At 39.0% G+C, this 18,239-nt stretch overlaps 1 protein-coding gene across 10 annotated transcripts in view; it reads left to right on the top strand.

Moving 5' to 3' along the window:
* DCX (doublecortin) overlaps positions 1–18,239 on the top strand; it is a 117,116-nt gene that overhangs the window by 52,380 nt on the left and 46,497 nt on the right. The gene's annotated exons all lie outside the window — the stretch shown is intronic.

Raw genomic sequence — 18,239 nt, 5'->3', positions numbered from 1 at the left:
CTTGTGCATTTTCTCCTCTCCATGAACTGTAGAATCAGATTGTCAATTTTCATTAAAGTTCTATAGAGATTTTGATTTAGACTGCTTTGAATTTTATATCCAAGTTTAAGGAGAACTGACATGTTTAAAGTATTTCAAAAATTAAAATATCTTCTATTTTCTTCAGTAAAGATTATATAATTTTCACCAAATAGGTATAATATATTTATTGTAGACTTATTCCTAGGTCGTTTATAATTTTGCTTCCTGTTGTGACTGTGATACTTTTTGATAGCTTTTATATAATTGAATATTGCTGGAGTATAGAAAAACGATTACTTTTTATGTTGCTCTTGCCTTGTTGAACTATCTTATTGCAGCAATTTTAAAGCTCATTTCTGGGATTTTGTGAGTGGATAATCACAGACTATGAAGATGTGATAATTTTTTCTTCTGTTTTGGAAAATTTATACCTCATTTTTTGTCCTTATGGCAAGATCATTTCTTCAAAGGCTACATGTTTAATGTTCCTTCTTGTTTTGACTCAAAATCTGTTCTGAAAACTTTCTGTCCAGTAGTTCTAATTGGTTTTCTAGAGTTAAACAGAATAAGGCAAATTCTTCTTCTACAGGATAACTCTTGAAATGTTTGAATATGGTTATCATATCCTTCCTCACATCTTCTGACTTCCGGGATAAGCAACTCTATTACCTTAAACATGTGGTGTGACTTCCCAGATCCTTTTATCACGTTGGTCATCTTTCCCTATATAAACTTCATTTTGTCAATATTCCCCTCAAAACATGGTGTTCTGAGTGAGAGTTCAAATATTGTCTGACATTGCAGAGTATAGAGAAACTAATTTCATTAATTTGCACACAATGCTTCTATCAATGTAGTCTAAGACTGCAATGTTAGAGCTAAATGGTTTAAAATTGTTTTTTGCAATGGAATCTTTTTAGAAATGAAATCTTAGTCAGAACTCCAATTCCAGCCGGGCGCATTGGCTCACACCTGTAATCCCAGCACTTTGTGAGGCCGAGGCAGGCGGACCACCAGAGGCCAGGAGTTCGAGGCCAGCCTAGACAACATGATGAAACTCCATCTCTACTAAAAATACAAAAATTAGCCGGGCGTGGTGGCACACGCCTGTAGTCCCAGCTACTCGGGAGGCTGAGGCAGAAGAATCCCTTGAACCCAGGAGGCAGAAGTTGCAGTGAGCCAAGATCGCATCACTGCACTCCAGCCTGGCTGACAGAGTGAGACTCCATCTGCAAAAATAAAAATAAAAAATAAAAAGAGCTTCAGTTCCTTTTTTTTCTTTTTTTCTCTTTTTCTCTTTTTGAGACGTGCCTCGCTCTGATGCCCAGGCTGGAGTGCAGTGGTGCAATCATGGCTCACTGCAGCCTCGACATCCTGGGCTTAAGGGATCCTCCCACCTCAGCCACCTGAGTAGCTGGGACTAGAAGCATGCTCCATCATGCTCGCATAATTTTTTAAATTTTTCTTGTAGAGACAAAAGCTCACTATGTTGCCCACGCTGGTCTCAAACTCCTGAGCTCAAGTGATTCCCCCAACCTTGGCCTCCCAAAGTGCTAGGATTACAGGTATGAGCCCCTGTGCTGGGACAGAACTCCAATTCTTAAAACAGTTAAAAGTAGAATTCCTCTCATTGCAATGAAGAGAGTGAGAGGCTGCAGAGCCTTCATCATCTCAACTTCTTTCTTCTCCCCAAAGATAGCCGAAGAGGAATCCTAAGGAACCGAAGAACATAGCTTGAAACCACGAATTGAGTCCAACTTCTTCAGGGGACAGTGTGGTCCTGAGAGGAAAAATTACTTACTAAGGTTACATAGTTACTTAGTGGACTAGATGGACCTAAACTTGAGTTTCCTATTTCCCATTTCAGAGATCTTTGCACTATGTCATGCTATTTCTCACTATTAACCACTGTACCCATCTTGATGATTCATAATAACCTTGGGCTCAACTAAAATCCTAGAACTACTGTTAATATCTATTTTGCTCTACCATATACAGTTTAAGATTAAAAATCTAAATGTGAAAACTTACAATTATTAAATATATTACATGTAATCTCTCCCAGAACCCAAAGGGGCATTAAAAATCTTTTGCTTTGGCCCCAAAGTTCTGGCTTTTAAAAGCTTTCTTTTGTTATCAGCTTTTTATTTATGTATATTTTGTAGAAACAGGAACCTCGCTATATTGCCCATTTATATAGCGAGGTCTCAAACTCCTGGCCTTAAGTAATCCTCTCGCCTCAGTCTCACAAAGTTTAGAAACTTTCTAAATCTTGATTCTGTCATTCAACATCAATCTTTTGATTGATTTTGATTCTTTTGGCAGGACTGTTCAATTAAAGTTATAATTCTTTGTTATAACTTTCACATTCAACTACCAGTTTAATTTGCCAACAATTGTATAATTGACTCCTCACTTCGAAAACATCAGACTCCTATTTTATGGCATTTTTCCTCCTTTACTTGGAGAACTCCTATTCAACTATTAAACCCCATTTCAAATGTCACCTCCTCTGTGAAGTGCTCCTAAGCTCTCACTCCCCGTCCTTAGAACAAAATAGATAGGTCCCATTTCTGTAAGATAACAAAATTATAATACCTAAATACTTTCTCTACTGTGTTGTATATTCCCTAAGGATCTTATGTATTCTCTGCATCCCCAGGCCCTGAGCCTGGGACAGCAGATTGGTCTGCTGTGACTGCTTACTGAGAAGAAATGTGAGGTTGAATAAGAACTCAATGGCAAGAGTGCTGTGAGGGGTTAATGATTTCTGCCATGGACTCTGAAGGGAGATGTTTTGCCAGTCCTAACCTGGGCCATGCCCACTCCTAGATGTCTAGTAAAGTTATCAAAAGAAAAGTTGGCAGGGCATGCCTTCCATCAACCCTTATTTGTGTATACTGATCATAATTTTTCTTGAGTCCTCAAAAACTGTATTCTAATATCCCTTTTAAAACTTTTATCTGGGTATCGGCATCAAGTTAACTATTGGTTTATATTTCCTGAGATATACTTCTTCCCCTTTGCAAAAATTAGGACAACATTTCCTTTTCTTTAGCCTTCTGGCACCTCTTCCATTTTCCAAGAACTTTCCAGGTGGTGGTGACTCATTTGGAGAAAATGGCCTCTTTCACTCGGACCTTTCAACAGTATTGTTTGTAATGGTCAGGGGCCATGACTAGGAGATCTGTTTCTTGGAAAAAGTATATTTGAATTGGGCAAATCAGAGGCTGAAGTCAGGATGGCCAATAAATGTGTTATTGACAGAAGCCTGGCCTAGAAAGTGAGCCAAGTCTAGGAAGGCAATTTTCTCTGAACCATGGCCCAGTAAGCATTTTGGATGGCCCTCCCTTGTCTCTCTTCCTTTCCTCTTCTCTTGGCTCTGTGTTCTTCTCTTTGCTGTACTTCATCTCCTCTGAGCTGAATTTGGATGGCTAAAGTGTAGCCAAAGTACAAAAATGACCAGAAGAATGCACATCTGCCCTTGAATTTCTGATTAGGGCATAAGTCAGTGACTGTTAGTGACAGAGATGATAAGCAAAACAGGAAATAATGTCAAGACATTAAAGATATTAATGAACTTTTACCCATTAAAGACAAATGTTATCTTTAATTAAGAAATTAAAGATATTAGATTAATAATAGATGTATTTCAGGCTGTATATGTTTGAAAAAGAGAGGATATCAGCTATGTAGACACACACAAAATACCACAAAATGATGATTCATTGGAATTTTAAAAACAACAGATTTTTTTGTGGACTTACCAGTGCCCAGTCTAGTGCTAGACTCTGGGTGGACACAAAGACATTATCCTAAAAATGTAGCAATAATTTAAAAATATTTTTCTACCTTAATAAGAGAATGACAAACAGGGGTTCAATTAAAAAAAAAAACTTTTTCTTTAACAAGATTAAGAACCAAAATATGTGAACTTTTTAGAAGGCTAGCCTCCAATTACTAGAAAATGAAATTCATCCAAACTCTTTCTTTCGACTCTGTGTAGGTTAAACAACCGTTGATCTACTATAAATGCAAAGAAAATGAGACTGAAAAGGCTGCAGCTTGTCTCTTCACTTAGTGCTGTGGGTTGCTTTGTAGAGGCTGCAACAGGCCTGGTCCTTATTGGGATTAGGAAATCTCATCATGCAAGTTCCGTCCAGCTGAGGTTCCTTTCCCTCCGGCGTGAATCCTACTACCTATTTCAGTAAGAGGTACAGTGAGAAGGGGGCCTTTGGCCCTCCAACAGGTTGTCCTGCTGCTATAAACCATTGAAAACTGGAATTCTGATCCCAGCAGCCTATGCAAGAGGTGAATATAAACAGGGACTGCTTTGCTTGAAGTGGAAAGCTTTGAGTTGAGCTCATTCCAGGCAATCACACTGGCTGCCATTTTATACAGTCTATTTCTGTCTTCCTGTACACATCCCTCAATTTGCATTCCTGCTGAAACTTGCCACTAGTCCTGCCTTTCTGTGTGGGAGGTGGGATGGATTTGGAGGATAAAAAGAAAGGCCTTTTTGTGAGGGAGGATAATACAGGACTTTCACTAGCTGTTCCTCCTAGATGTCTTCAGAGAAACATTTTGTCTCTTCGTCTCTTAGAGGGTTGTGACAGAAACTCTCTTTAACACAGCCATCAGCCTTATTTCTTTATGTATTTTACTTTTGACTGAGCTTGAACAAACTTAGCTCATTTTTTTTAAAGGGTAATTCGCATAATGGGAAGATGAACTACAGGGAGATAGAGACAGAATTCTAAAGATGGTTTACATACAGAGGGTGATTCGAAAGGACAATCAAAGACCTTCGATATATTTCATTAGATTTTAAGGGATATGAGAATGTCCGCTATTAGAGATTTATTCCCTCAGATTCAGTTTTGGCCCTTTCTAGGTATCCACATCTTATCCAGGGTTGGGGGAATGCCTAGAGAGAACCATAACTGAACATTCTAGCATGAATTAGCTTATCAAAAATTTGCAGTTGACTCATCCTTTCCCAGTAACCAGTTACTGTTCATTGCCAATATATTGGACTTGGATCTTTTTCTCCATTCTTAAGGGAAACGAGCTTAATTGTGTAAGTACACAATCCTTAACAGGCTCAAAAAGTAACTGGTATGAGTCAAAACTTGGAGTAGCCAAGCAGTTTCGATGATTGTATAAACAAGGTCCAAAAGTCAATTTTTTTAGACTATTAAATGTAGGTCAGATGCAAGAAGAGAATTAAATTGTAACAGAAGTGACTCAAATGAGAAACTCCCACCAGACTAATGGCTCCTTGAGGACAGGAGGCATGCCATGTTCTTCTCTGGGCCCTTAACAGTTACCATGGTGGCTGAATTATCATGAGCACTGAATGAATGTTACTCAGTAAGTGAATGAATTAAGACAACTTCCTTGAATAAAATACCAATTCTAGAGTGTATTAATAATGTTGGGGAGTCCTTTATCATATAGATTTTATAAAATAATAATAAAAAGGATAGTTACTACTATGCCAGGAATGTGGAAAGTGCTTCACAGGGACAGAGAAAAAGACAGTAGATTTCTCTCTCTCTTTTTTTCTTTTTGCCAAAACAAGATACACTTTGCCAGCCTTTCTTGTTCTCATCTTATCCAAATTCGTTTTCCCTCAGGTCACACATCTTTTGTGATGTGTAATTATAATCTGTATTCATATAGCACTAATGATTTTTGAAGCATTTTATATGCACTATTTCTTGTTCTAAAATTTAAAAAAATTATGAAGCACTCAAAGTTTTAGTATTCACTCCATTTTTCAGGTCAGAAACCTGAGGCGCACACCGTTTAAGTCTATGATCACACAGAATTGCGTGACTGAAAAAGGACTAGAAGCCAGTCCCTTTCTACAATACTACCTAAGTCTCAAAATTCAGGGATAGAGATTTGTTTGAAAAACAGCAGTTAGTTCTACTGCCTTCATGGTCATACTTTTTGTTGTTGTTCCAAATTCCTCCTTTATACTCCTTTCTAGGCATGTGAAGCTGACACTTGAGAAATGACCAAACCAGACATTATCTCAACTTTGGGGTTTCAATTTACTCTCCTTTTTTTCCTTCTTCAATACAGAGTTGATGCTTAATTGGCTCTAAAACACCATTGTGTAGGACATCTTTCTACCTCTACTTAAACCAGTTGACACAAAAGTCTTCTGAAATTTGTTACATAGAAGGCATTACATCCTCTCTCTCTCTCTCTTTCTCTCTCTCTCTCTCTCTGTCTGTCTGTCTGCCTCAGCTTTCACTGACAGTCACAGGAGGAACAACTCTTGTGCTAGCTGATAGTTCATTGAGTTGTTTCTTCCCTGGGGCTGGCGCCTTTCTCACAGATTCAAAAGGCAGCAGATCTAGTGTAATTGCCAGCCCAAACCCTATTTGGTGTTCCCTAATGAAATGAGTAGAGCAGTGTTGTACTGAAACTATAGATGAAGTTGGCCCTCAGAGCCTGGGAAGGATGCCAGGACTAGAACAGCTTGCAAAAACCAGAGGTCTAGGCAGGCTGAGTCATTAACCATACAACAGTTAGGAACTAGGAAATAAGCTTCTATTAGGGTTAACGCAAGGCCAAGGGTCAAAAACTAAATAGCAATGAACAATAGTAACAGCAGCAACACCCTGGGAAATGAGATAAATTCTGCCTTAGCCCAGAAGCCTGCTGAGATGGAGCTGGTTCTTGGAGTGGTCAGCCTGGGATTCATAGGTGCAAGCAAGAAAGCCATCGTCAGAGGTGGTGAGTGAAGAGTATAATAGCCAGGGCTAAGGTAAATATCTTGACAGTCATCAAATGCCCTAGACAGGGCTTCTCAACCCTGGCACTATTGACATTCTGGCCCAGATAATTCTTTGTTGTAGGGAGCTGTCCTGTGCATTGTAGGACATTTAGCAGCATTCCAGGCCTCTATGTCTTAGATGTCAGTGGCACCCCTCCTCCGAATTGTTACAACCAAAAATGTCTCCAGATATTGTCCAATATTTTCTGGGAGGAGGTTATTGGAGGGAGGCAAGTCACCCCTGGTTAAGAACCATTGCAGGCCAGGCACAGTGGCTCCCTCCTGTAATCCCCACACTTTGAGAGGCTGAAGCAGGAGGATTGCATGAGCCCAGGAGTTCCAGACCAGCCTGGGCAACATAGCGAAATCCCATTTCTACAAAAAATACAAAAATTAGCCTGGCCTCGTGGCTTGCACCTGTAGTCCCAGCTATACAGGAGGCTGAAGTAGGGAGGATGGCTTGAGCCCAGGAGGCAGAGGTCGCAGTGAGATATGATCGCACCGGTGCACTCCAGTCTGAGTGACAGAAGCTGTGAATTCTGAAAGCTTATTGGCCTTGAGCCTTCTGTATTTACTAAATTATCTCCCAACCAGGGAAGCTAAGGTAGCAGCTATAGGCATCTGCAATCTCATACTTCCCAAATGCTTTTTCATATCTAGTGCCTGGCTCATCAATTCCATTAGACTGTTGCAATTCCTAATAACATTGAACACTTAGAATTTTCCCCAAATTCCATCTAATTGCAAACTCAGTGGTGAATCTGCCCATGGTTTTAATTTCTGAGCACTTAATAGATGGTTTACATGCTAACTGGAACAAATGTGTAAATACTTTTTACTTTTTGCAGTTGAATTCTAAAAGATATATTGTTTCTGTTTTCTTATTGTTTACCTTGAGCTTGTCATTTCTTCATTTTCATTTATTTCCCTACTTCCATTCAATCATATCTGTTACACTGGACGTATATAGTTGATAAGGTGGAACACCCAGAGGCCAGAAGAGAGAAGAGGGAGACAGGATAGGGAATCTTGACTAAAGTCGTTTGGCAAAAACTGGGTCTAGGAACCTCTGTTCCGGAAAATAGTGAGTGCAAAGAATACTGTATCCTCTTACCTATCTTCCTACTCAGCTTCTTCCCTCATGAGCCCACATACTGACTGGTATGGTTTGGCTGTGTCCTCACCCAAATCCCATCTTGAATTGTAGCTCCCATAATTCCCACGTGTTGTGGAAGGGACTCAGTGGGAGATAATTGAATCATGGGGGCGGTTTCCTCCATACTGTTCTCATGGTAGTGAATAAGTCTCACAAGATCTGATTGTTTTATAAGGGGGAAACCCCTTTCACTTGGTTCTCATTCCCTCTTCTCTGCCACCATGTAACTTGCTCATCCTTGCCTTCCACCATGATTGTAAGGCCTCCCCAGCAATGTGAAGCTGTGAGTCAGTTAAACCTCTTTCTTTTATAATTGCCCAGTCTCGAGTATGTCTTTATTAGCAGTGTGAGAATGGACTAATACACTGACCCTTTCCTAAAAATGAGAGGAAGAAGTGTACATAATTTTCCCTCTTATCATTGCTCTTGTGGTGGAATTGACTGTGTGTCAGAAGAAGCAGGAGATCGCTGAAGAACTATCAGAATAGCTCTGTGGACTAAGACAGGGTACAGAAGAGATAACATGATATAGTGGAAATTGTCCTAGACCAGGAGCTCAAACCCAAGTTCTAGTCCATGTCCTTTTTTTGTGGACATTTGGTCTTTGCAAATGACCTAAACTTGGTTGACCCTCACCTAAACTTGGTTGACCCTCAGTTTCGTTATCCATAAAATAAACTACCTGTTTGCCTACATGGTAACTATATGGTTCAGAAGAGACAATGGGGTGACTGAAGCACAAAATGCATAAAGGCTTTTACAAATGCAAAATGGTATTATTATTATTGCTTAATCACTATTCACACATTTCCTATATTCTAGGCTATAACAACAGCTCCTTCCTTTTGCTTACAGCGGCAGATCTACTCTCCAGGACTTCCCCTCCAGATCTCCTTTCTACTCTCTACTCTATTCCACCCTGCTCTGTGTCCTGGGAAGCTGACTCTCATCAACAAGCTCCCCTGTTTCTTTGGATTCCAGTTGTATTTAGCCAATGGGGAGCACTAACAAGGAGAAACATGAGATTAGGCTATCTATTTCCAGGCACTCTGCCTGAGAGGTTGCTGGGCATTCCTTGACTGAAGGTCATAGCTCTTATCAGAGTGTTCTCTATATGTAATTGTCATTCTCTCTCCTTCCTTCTGAGTTCTGGTTCCTGATACCTCCCCTCTCTCCTTCAGGACTAAGAGTGATAATGAATTTCACTATTACTATTCCCAAAATTCTACAGTGCCCTCTGTGGTTCTTCTATACCCTGCCCATACTTTTGTAATCAATCCCCTTTAGTAAACTACACTCAATGTATCCACTCTAGGAGTGTCATGTATTTCCTACTGGTACCCTGACTGATGGTTGATGTACCCATGAGAACTCGTTCTTTCTTCTCTCCTAAACTTCTTCTTGCATAGCAAAATATACACTTACAGAGTAGGGGATATTATTTAAGGAAATTCAGTATGTTTATGGTCATTAGTATTCTGTCCAGCCATGTTGAGGTTAGCTCCTAAGTAACAATTTCAGAATATCTATAATCAAGCTGTATGTCCCTTACCAACTGGGCAGTCATGCTTTTTTTCCTGTCCTCAACCAACCACTAAGGAACATTTAGAGGTCATGATTCTCATGCCTACACTCTCCTGAAAAGTTAGCATCCTTCCTAAATTCTAGCAACCTGGAAGGCAATGGGTCTGATGCACACTCTAATCTTTGGTTTGCCGTAAATCAGTTTGCACTCCTTTGCTTCCCTTGGACTCAGTTTGCAGAGAATGAGCTTATATCCTTTTGCTTCCTTTGGACTGGAGTCTCAGGAAGCCTGGGAAGGGGGGTACAGTTAAGCCTCTGGGATTCCACGACAGCTGCCAGCATTCTGGCCCGGGTGTCACTGCTCATTAACTGTGTCCAACCTGGAATGTTTCATAGACTGTCAGAGCTAGAAGAGACCTCAGAAATCAACTAGTCTAGAGACTCTTAATTTGGGATCTATAGACAAGCTTCAAAGGAATCCTTAGCCCCCCTAAACTATATGGAAAACTAGCTATCTATGGGCATATATGCATTTTTTCTAGGGAGAAGACCCACAGCTTTCATCAAATTCTCTAAAGGGCTTGTGACACAAAAAAGACATAGATCTGAAAAGGCTCTAGATCAGCACCTTCTCCTTACAGCAGAAGAAACAGACCCAGAGAGAAAGCAGTGAGCCAGTGTCAAGTTGTAACCTAGAATGCAGGTAGACAATAACTTTCTTTTCTTTTCTTTTTTTTTTTTTTAACAAACCTTTCCTTCCCCTACGTGGTTCAAAAGCAACATACCCCTTATGCTTTGTGTGTAGCAGACACCAGGAAACTGTTAAATGCAACAGATAACTGTAATGGGCCCTACGAGCACACTCTCTTATTTTAATTGACCTTACTAAACAGAACCTAGAGTTGTATGGGGCCCAGAGCCAACCTTAGGGCTTAATGGTGCCAAGGGATCAAGCAGGGTTTTTCCACCCCAGTTCTTTCTGATGAATGGAGTTCTGTCTCGTCTCTGTTTCTCTGAGCCAATTTGTCCCCAGGGTCTTGTGGAAGGGCAGGTGTCAGTCCTGGGCATGTACTCAACAGCCCAACTCCAGCGCCTCTGCAGCTGTTCTCATCCTTGAGAGGCCCCCAGTGGGAGCTGACACAGACTCTTGGAAAAATGGCAAAGACAAAATAAGGAAAGAACACCCTTGAGCACTGAGGGGCTGCCAGCCTTCCAATCAGGCTTGTATTGCCTAGCTCAGGTTATTAAATCACCACTAGCTCCAGGTAAAATAGGGTAGAAAGTCTTATTCCTTCCCATCTCGCCTCTGTGCCCGTCTTTCCCACACCACTGGTATTTTCATGCTACTCAGAGTCTCCTGCTGTTTTTCCTTACCTGGGTCTCCCCTGTCTAGGAAATGCCTTTGCAGTATACCTTAGGTACCTATAGTATCAGAATAAATTAGACAATCTTGAGTTCTAGTATCAGCACATTAACCAGCAATGTGACCTTGTACAGGTCACTGAACCTTCATGGACCTTGACATTTCATTTATTAAAAATGAGACCAATTAACCAAATGAGGTAATGAAGATAAGGGCACCTGACACATGTAAAACAGCAAAAGCTGTGTAGGATCATTATGGCGCTTCACCATTCAAAGATAAACTATTTTAAAAGTTGAAAACAATAAATTTGAAGACCAATATCTCAGCTGAGATCTGACAGCCCAGATTTAATATAACTGGGTTGCCTGTGGGAAATTCTAGAATGGGGAGAGGAGAGTCACCATTGGCTATGGGGCTAAGAAGATCAGTGGAAAAATGAGCTGACAGAACACGATCTATTCGAAAAGTTTATCATGGCACTTTACAGACAAAAGACCAATGTAAAGAGCTTCTGAGGACCAGCCACTCTTCACCAGGGAAGAGTGGAGAGCAATTCAGTCAGATCTAGTGGCTGGAGGATCAGATGGGAGTCAGTTTCAATATGACTTGCTATAGGAATAGGTAAACTAGCTGCACAGGGGCTGGGAATTCCCAGAAAATGATACAGATAATAGGAAAAGAATATCAATTTTTCCCTTCACAATCAGCTAGTCAACACTTTTTCTTAAGGCCCTGTGATGGGTCATGCTCTGTAGCTAAGCCCCACAAGGCAAGCCAAAGGAAATCGGTGTCTTCAAGAAATGAATGCTTTGATGGGTGAAAGAGAGAGAAAGGACAAAATTCATCATGTAATGATCCAGGCACTCAAAGAAATGGATTTTAGCTAGAAAGGGGGTTGACATTGTGTTGTTTTTAGGCAAATAATCAGAAAACAAAAAGATCAAGAATTAAGTAAGCAAGTCAGTTTCATCTTTTATGATTTACTCTTCCATAAGATGCAGAAGACAGTGATCACTAGTAGTCCAGAGATAACCTTATTATATTGCAATATCCTTAATTATCAAACTAAGATTTAATTATGGGTTTTAGATTCTTCTTACTCTTGCTTGTTACTACTACTAATAATAATTTTTAAATATGTGTTTTTTTGTACTTTAACTTAGTAGGGATAGAATGGTGAACAAACAGATGAGGTCTCCACTCTTGTGGAGCCTAGATTCTTATGGTGGTGGTGGTTCCAGTATATATTGGGCAATAGGTAAGACATCTCCACATAGGTGAAATTTGACTTCTGTTACTGTAATATGTCAGAATAAGTATTTTAAAAGGCCTTTTGGCTACAATGTAAGTAAATTCTGAATAAATTTTAATAATCTTTTTTACATTTCTTTTTTTAACAGTTTTATTGTTATATTATTCACATAATATATAATTCACCCATTTAAAGTGTATAATTCAATGGTTTGAGTATATTATATTATTAATGTTTTTAATTTGGTCAAATATGTATAACATAAATTTTGCCATTTTAATGTGTGCAATTAATTTTAATAATTTTATGTGTACAATTCAGTGGCTTTAGTTACATTCACAGTATTGTTCGATCAGTATCTAGTTCTAGAACTTTTTAAACCTTTAACATGACAACCAACTGTTACCATTAAGCAATGACTTCTTATTCCTTCCTCCCACTAGCTGCTGGCAACTTCTAATCTAGTCTTTGATCCTATGAATTTGTCTCTTCTAGATATTTCATACAAGTGGAATCACACAATCTTTGTCCTTTTCTGTCTGGTTATTTCACTTAACATAATGTTTTCAAAGTCCATGTTGTAACATATATCAGAACTGCATTCTTTTTTGTAGCTGAATAATATTCCATTGTATGGATATACCACATTTTGTTTATCCATTTCATCTGTTGTCTCTTCTAGCTCTGACAGTCTATGAAACATTCCAGATTGGACACAAAAGCCAAAATTGACAAATGTGTTCTAATTAAACTAAAGAGCTTCTGCACAGCAAAAGAAGCTATCATCAGAGTGAACAGGCAACCTACAGAATGGGAGAAAAATTTTGCAATGTACCCATCTGACAAAGGTCTAATATCCAGAATTACAAGAAACTTAAACAAATTTACAAGAAAAAAAACCCCATGAAAAAGTGGGCAAGGGATATGAACAGACTTCTCAAAATAAGACATTATGTGGCCAGCAAACATAAGAAAAAAAGCTCAACATCACTGATCATTAGAGTAATGCAAATCAAAACCACAACGAGTTGCTATCTCACATCAGTTAGAATGGTGATTATTAAAAAGTCAAGAAACAATAGATGCTGGCAAGGCTGTGGAGAAATAGGAACGCTTTTACACTGTTGGTGGGAATGTAAATTAGTTCAACCATTGTGGAAGACAGTATGGCGATTCCTCAGGGATCTAGAACTAGAAATACCATTTGACCCAGCAATCCCATTACTGGGTATATACCCAAAGGATTATAAATCATTCTACTATAAAGACACATGACTGGCATGAGAGAGTATCTCATTGTGGTTTTGATTTGCATTTCTCTAATGATCAGTGATGTTGAGCTTTTTTTCCTATGTTTGTTGGCCATGTAAATCTCTTATTTTGAGAAGTCTGTTCATATCCTTTGCCCTCTTTTTCATGGGGTTGTTTGTTTTTTTCTTGCAAATTTTGTTTAAGTTCCTTGTAAATTCTGAATATTAGACCTTTGTCAGCTGGGTACATTGCAAAAATTTTCTCCCATTCTGTAGGTTGCCTGTTCACTCTGATAATAGTTTCTTTTGCTGTGCAGAAGCTCTTTAGTTTAATTAGAACCTATTTGTCATTTTTGGCTTTTGTTGCAATTGCTTTTGGCGTTTTTGTCATGAAGTCTTTGTCCGTGCCTATGTCCTGAATGGTATTGCCTAGGTTTTCTTCTAGGGTTCTTATGGTTTTGGGTTTTACATTTAAGTTTTTAATCCATATTGAGTTAATTTTTGTGTAAAATATAAGGAAGGGGTCCAGTTTCAGTTTTCTGCATATGACTAGCCAGTTTTTCCCAGCACCATTTATTGAATAGGAGATGCTTTCCCCATTGCTTGTTTTTGTCAGGTTTGTCGAAGATCAGATGGTTGTAGATGTGTGGTGTTATTTCTGAGGTTGCTGTTTTGTTCCATCAGTCTATATGACTGTTTTGGTACCAGTAACGTGCTGTTTTGATTACTGTAGCCTTTTAGTATAGTTTGAAGTCAAGTAGCGTGATGCCTCCAGCTTTGTTCTTTTGCTTAAGATTGTCTTGGCTATACAGGGTCTTCTTTGAGTCCATATGAAATTTAAAGCTTTTTTTTCTAATTCTGTGAAGAATGTCAGTGGTAGTTTGATGGGAATAGCACTGAATATATAAATTACTTTGGGCAGTATGGCCATTTTCATGATATTGATTTTTCCTATCCATGAGTATGGAATGTTTTTCCATTTGTTTGTGTCCTCTCTTATTTCCTTGAGCAGTGGTTTGTAGTTCTCCTTGAAGAGGTCCTTCATATTCCTTGTTAGCTGTATTCCTAGGTATTTTATTCCTTTTTTGTAGTGATTGTGAGTGGGAGTTCATTCATGATTTTGTTCTCTGCTTGTCTATTGTTGATGTAAAGCAACGCTTGTGATTTTTGCACATTGATTTTGTATCCTGAGATTTTGCTGAAATTGCTTGTTAGTTTAAGGAGTTTTGGAGCTGAGATGATGGGGTTTTCTAAATGTAAAATCATGTCGTCTGCAAACAGATACAATTTTACTTCCTCTCTTCCTACTTGAATACCCTTTATTTATTTCTCTTGCCTGATTGCCCTGGCCAGAACTTCTAATACTATGATGAATAGGAATGGTAAGAGAGGGCATCCTTGTATTGTACCAGTTTTCAAAAGAAATGCTTCTAGCTTTTGCCCATTTAATATGATATTGGCTGTGGGTTTGTTATAAATTGTTTTTACTATTTTGAGATATGTTCCATCAATACCTAGTTTATTGAGAGATTTTAACATGAAGGAATGTTGAATTTTATCAAAGCCTTTTCTGCATCTATTGAGATAATCACGTGGTTTTTGTCTTTGGTTCTGTTTATGTGATGGATTATGTTTATTGATTTGCGTATGTTCAACCAGCCTTGCATCCCAGGATGAAGCTGACTTGTTCATGATGGATAAGTTTTTTTGATTTGCTGCTTGATTCGGTTCGCCAGTTTTTAAATTTTTTTTGAGATGGAGTCTTGTTCTGTCGCCCAGGTTGGAGTGTAGTGGCGCGATCTCCACTCACTGCAACCTCTGCCTCCCAGATTCAAGCCATTCTCCTGCCTCAGACTCCTGAGTAGCTGGAACTACAGGTGCCCACCACCATGCCCAGCTCGTTTTTGTATTTTTAGTAGAGACGGGGTTTCACCACATTGGCCAGCCTGGTCTCAAACTCCTGACCTTAGGTGATCTGACCACCTTAGCCTCCCAAAGTGCTGAGATTACAAGTGTGAGCCACCGTGCCCAGCCTGCCAGTATTTCATTGAAAATTTTTGCATCTATGTTCATCAGGGATATTGGCCTGAAATTTTCTATTTTTTGTTGTGTTTCTTCCTGGTTTTGGTATCAGGATGATGCTAGCTTCATGAAATGAGGTAAGGAGGAGTCCCTCCTTTTCAGTCGTTTGGAATAGTTTCAGAAATAATGGCACCAGCTTGTCTTTGTACCTCTTGTAGAATTTGGCTGTGAATCTCTCTGGTCCTGGGCTTTTTTTTTTTTTTTTTTTTTTTTTTGGTTGGTAGGCTATTAATTACTGACTCAATTTCAGAACTTGTTATTGGTCCATTCAGGGACTCAATTTCTTCCTGGTTTAGTCTTGCAAGGGTGTATGTGTCCAAGAATTTATCCATTTCTTCTAGATTTTCTAGTTTATTTGCATAGAGGTGTTTATAGTATTCTCTGATGGTAGTCTGTATTTCTGTGAGGTCAGTGGTGATATCCCCTTTATCATTTTTATTGTGTGTATTTGGTTCTTCTCTCTTTTCTTTTTATTAGGCTAGCTAGCAGTCTATCTATTTTGTTAATTTTTTTTTTAAAAACGCAGCTCCTGGATTCATTGATTTTGGCGGGGGAGGGGGGAGTTTGTGTGCTTATCTCCTTCAGTTCTGCTCTCATCTTAGTTATTTCTTGTCTTCTGCTAGCTTTTGGATTAGTTTGCTCTTGCCTCTCTAGCTCTTTTAATTGTGATGTTAGGTTATCAATTTGATATCTTTCTAGGTTTCTGATGTGGGCATTTAGTGCTATCAATTTCCCTCTTAACACTGCTTTAGCTGTGTCCCAGGGATTCTGGTACGTTGTCTCTTTGTTCTCTTTGATTTCAAAGAACTTCTTGATTTCTGCCTTAATTTCATTATTTAACCAGGAGTCATTCAGGAGAAGTTTGTTCAATTTCCATGTAATCATGTGGTTTTGAGTGAGTTTCTTAATCTTGAGCTCTAATTTGATTGAACTGTGGTCTGAGAGACCGTTTGTTAGGATTTCAGTTCTTTTGCTTTTGCTGAGGAGTGTTTTACTTCCAATTATGTGGTCGATTTTAGAATAAGTGCCATGTGGTGCTGAGAAAAATGTGTATTCTCTTGATTTGGGGTGGAGAGTTCTGTAGATGTCTTTTAGGTCCACTTGATCCAAAGCTGAGTTAAAGTCTGGAATATCCTTGTTAATTTTCTGTCTCATTGATATGTCTAATATTGACAGTGGGGTGTTAAAGTCTCCCACTATTATTGTGTGGGAGTCTAAGTCTCTTTGTAGGCCTCTAAGAACTTGTTTTTTGAATATGGATGCTCCTGTATTGGATGGATATATATATATATATAAAATAGTTAGCCCTTCTTGTTGAATTGTTCCCTTTACAATTATGTAACATCCTTCTTTGTCTTTTTTTGATCTTTGTTGGTTTAAAGTCTGTTTTGTCAGAGACTGGGATTGCAATCCCTGCTTTTTTTTTTTTTTTTTTTTTTTTTGCTTTCCATTTGCTTGGTAAATTTTCCTCCATCCCTTTATTTTGAGCTGGTGTGTGTCTTTGCACATGACATGCATCTCCTGAATATAGCACACCAATAGGTCTTGACTCTTTATTCAATTTTCCAGTCTGTGTGTTTTCATTGGGGCATTTAGTCCATTTAAATGTAAGGTTAGTATTGATATCTGTTAATCTGATCATGTCATAATGATACTATCTGGTTATTTTGCACACTATTTGATGCAGTTTCTTCATAGTGTCATTGGTTTTTATATTTTGGTGTGTTTTTGCAGTGGCTGGTACCAGTTTTTCCCTTCCATATTTAGTGCTTTTTCAGGAGCTCTTTCAAGGCAGGCCTAGTGGTAATGAAATCCCTCGGCATCTGTTTGTCTGGAAAAGATTTTATTTCTCCTTTGCTTATGAAGCTTAGTTTGACTGGATGTGAAATTCTCGGTGGAAAATTCCTTTTTTTAAGAATGTTAGATATTGGCCCCCAATCTCTTCTGGCTTGTAGAGTTTCTGCTGAGAAGTCTGCTGTTAGTCTGATGGGTTTCCCTCTGTAGGTGACCTGGCCTTTCTCTCTGGCTGCCCTTAACATTTTTTCCTTCATTTAGACCTTGGAGAATCTGATGATTATGTGTCTTGGGGTTGATCTTCTCATGGGGTATCTTAGTGGTGTTCTCTGTATTTCCTGAATTTGCATATTGGCCTGTCTTGCTAGGTTGGGGAAGTTCTCCTGGATAATACCGTGAAGTGTGTTTTTTGGCTTGTTTCCATTCTCCCTGTCTCCTTTATGTACTGCAATCAATCGTAGGTTCAGTCTTTTTGCAAAGTCCCATATTTCTTGGAGGGTTTGTTCATTCCTTTTCATTCCTTTTCTTCTAATATTTTCTGCATGCCTTATTTCAGTAAGGTGGTCTTCAAACTCTGATATCCTTTCTTCTGCTTGGTCGAGTTGGCTATTAATACTTGTGTATGCTTCATGAAGTTCTCATGCTGTGTTTTTCAGCTCCATGAGGTCATTTATGTTTCTGTCTAAACTGGCTATTCTAGTTAGCAGCTCCTCCAACCTTTAATCAAGGTTCTTACCTTCTTTGCATTGGGTTAGAACATGTTCCTTTAGCTCAGCATAGTTTTTTCATTACCCATCTTCTGAAGCCTACTTCTCTCAATTCGTCCATCTCATCCTCCTTCTAATTCTGTGCCCTTGAAGAGACATTGAGATCATTTGGGGAAGAGGTACTCTGGGCTTTTGGGTTTTCAGCATTTTTTCATTGATTCTTTCTCATCTTCATGAGTTTGTCTAGTTTCAATCTTTGAGGCTGCTGACCTTTGCATGGGGTTTTTGTGGGGG

The sequence above is a fragment of the Pongo abelii genome, chromosome X, assembly GCF_028885655.2.
Source record: "Pongo abelii isolate AG06213 chromosome X, NHGRI_mPonAbe1-v2.0_pri, whole genome shotgun sequence".
Taxonomy (NCBI): domain Eukaryota; kingdom Metazoa; phylum Chordata; class Mammalia; order Primates; family Hominidae; genus Pongo; species Pongo abelii.
This window is presented reverse-complemented; position numbering and strand designations above follow the sequence as displayed.